Below are 2,869 nucleotides of genomic sequence, written 5' to 3'. Positions count from 1 at the left end.
TATATGTCCGAGTCTCCAGTCTGTCACCCTTACCTATGTGAAGGTTGTGTCATATGTCCGAGTCTCCAGTCTGTCACCCTTACCTATGTGAAGGTTGTGTTATGGGTCCGAGTCTCCAGTCTGTCACCCTTACCTATGTGAAGGTTGTGTTATATGTCCGAGTCTCCAGTCTGTCACCCTTACCTATGTGAAGGTTGTGTTATGGGTCCGAGTCTCCAGTCTGTCACCCTTACCTATGTGAAGGTTGTGTTATGGGTCCGAGTCTCCAGTCTGTCACCCTTACCTATGTGAAGGTTGTGTTATATGTCCGAGTCTCCAGTCTGTCACCCTTACCTATGTGAAGGTTGTGTTATGGGTCCGAGTCTCCAGTCTGTCACCCTTACCTATGTGAAGGTTGTGTTATATGTCCGAGTCTCCAGTCTGTCACCCTTACCTATGTGAAGGTTGTGTTATATGTCCGAGTCTCCAGTCTGTCACCCTTACCTATGTGAAGGTTGTATTATATGTCCGAGTCTCCAGTCTGTCACCCTTACCTATGTGAAGGTTGTGTTATATGTCCGAGTCTCCAGTCTGTCACCCTTACCTATGTGAAGGTTGTGTTATATGTCCGAGTCTCCAGTCTGTCACCCTTACCTATGTGAAGGTTGTGTTATATGTCCGAGTCTCCAGTCTGTCACCCTTACCTATGTGAAGGTTGTGTTATATGTCCGAGTCTCCAGTCTGTCACCCTTACCTATGTGAAGGTTGTGTTATAGGTCCGAGTCTCCAGTCTGTCACCCTTACCTATGTGAAGGTTGTGTTATATGTCCGAGTCTCCAGTCTGTCACCCTTACCTATGTGAAGGTTGTGTTATATGTCCGAGTCTCCAGTCTGTCACCCTTACCTATGTGAAGGTTGTGTTATATGTCCGAGTCTCCAGTCTGTCACCCTTACCTATGTGAAGGTTGTGTTATATGTCCGAGTCTCCAGTCTGTCACCCTTACCTATGTGAAGGTTGTGTTATATGTCCGAGTCTCCAGTCTGTCACCCTTACCTATGTGTGCTGTGCCGTATGGTATATCTACATGTAAAGTGTACGCATCTTATCTTGTATATATAGCGTTACATGGTTTATAATACCTGTGTTAACCTGTTTGGTAGAGTTCAGGGGTTATACTATTTTTATAATGGAATGACCAGGGGTCATTGCGCACCCGCCCTTTTTTGGGTAGCGTCACTCCCGTGGTGGACGTTGGTACTGTCGGACGTGTGTGATATGTGTAATACGTAGGTCAGCACACCTTACATCGTTTGCCAATGTGAGTACGTAATATTTTTGTATCAACTGCAATAATGTTTAGATTTATTCTTGATGTAAAGTATCTGCTTTATGAATTAATTGAATTGTCAATTCATTAATTACGATTGCATGGAATTTGAATTTCCCGCCATTTTGTCATCTGATGTTACATGAATTTGATAAGTGTTATGTATTTTGTCTTTTGTATTAGATATTCTGGTTAATGTCCGGCGTCAGTACATTTTTAGTAAATGTTGTTGTTTTATTGTTTGTAGTATTTGTTACACAAGTTCCGATGTACGCGTTGTCTCCCCGGGAGTCGGGCCCTCTTCGTTTGTGAAGAGGTAGGTTTCTATATGACTTTTGTATTGTCAGTAGCATTGTTTTAATTTATCCATGAAATGTATTGTTGTGATTGAAGTATCTTTAGTTGTTAGTATATCAAATCTTATTGATTGTTCTATAGGCGTTAGCCGATCTGGTTGTAAGTTATCATTTGTAATGATTACGCCTGGGTTATTTAGTAAAATTGTATTAAGTACTGTTATTTGTTATTTTTAGAGTTTCTTACGGATGTAATAAACGTTTGAATGGAAAGATTGTGTTGGAGTGTTTCATGCAAAGACCCAGAGTAGACCCTGCTACACAGATATAGCCAAAGTTAAAAGAAATAAACAAAAACAAACAACAGTGAAAAACTTCTTTAAACCATAATAACTTCCTTTGTAAGAAACTGTGAAAACATGAAAATCTTTTGAAATTGTAAACATATGTAGTGACTAAATAAAATGTTGATTAAACATACATTGTTGTGTTGTTTGATGTAACGGTGTATTAAAATACATTGGCCACATGTTGGACCCTGGTTATATTGAAAACGAGTTAATGTGAAGTACTTCCCCGAGGATTTCATTAAAACCGGGTTCGACTGTATTTAAATTAACAGTCCGTACGCCTCGAAAATACATGTTCTGATAAATGTAAATTATAGCCAGCATTCTATGGTGAGCACCTTGCGAAAACGTAACTCTTCATCGTGAATTTCGGCAACTTGATTCATTAGGTCGTCTAGATTAAACTATGACGTCCATTCAGTGTGATATCAGTTAAGTCCGCTTTTGTCGGTAGTCCATTATTGAATATCACAAATGGTAATTCGAGCTCTGTTGCGTCGGAGAGAGATTAACAGGTAGGTCATGATCAGATTCAAACATTTGAGGTCGATTTTGTAATAATCTATGTACAAAGCTCATTTTTCCGGAACCTGTCGTTTCTAAAATGGCTATTGTCGAAACATGGGAAATATACATTTATTTAACTGTGGTACATATCAATGAACACAAACACACGCACGCAACTCCTCAAGCACTTTGGTAAAGATATCGTCCTCTAGCACTTCATGTTTGCAGTAGAAATAACTAATTCCGCGTTTCTCTTGTTAGTATGTAGCTATTGTGTTATTGAGTGCCCGGAAACCGACGTCTGCTGCAGATTTTTCAAATCATCTTCATACAACTTAAAAGCACTAGAACTGTTTCTATATTTTTTTCTTTATATTCCTTTGGCCGAAATTTGATTTGGTCGTCTTTC

At 39.6% G+C, this 2,869-nt stretch overlaps 1 long non-coding RNA gene across 1 annotated transcript; it reads left to right on the top strand.

The window, feature by feature from the left end:
* The first annotated feature begins 1,230 nt into the window (after positions 1-1,230).
* On the top strand, positions 1,231-2,043 carry LOC117337292. The gene is made up of 3 exons (XR_004534787.1): positions 1,231-1,298; positions 1,555-1,623; positions 1,841-2,043. It is a non-coding gene; the product is annotated as an uncharacterized LOC117337292 (long non-coding RNA).
* The last annotated feature ends 826 nt before the right edge of the window (positions 2,044-2,869 follow it).

Source organism: Pecten maximus, chromosome 11, assembly GCF_902652985.1.
Source record: "Pecten maximus chromosome 11, xPecMax1.1, whole genome shotgun sequence".
Lineage (NCBI taxonomy): Eukaryota > Metazoa > Mollusca > Bivalvia > Pectinida > Pectinidae > Pecten > Pecten maximus.
This window is presented reverse-complemented; position numbering and strand designations above follow the sequence as displayed.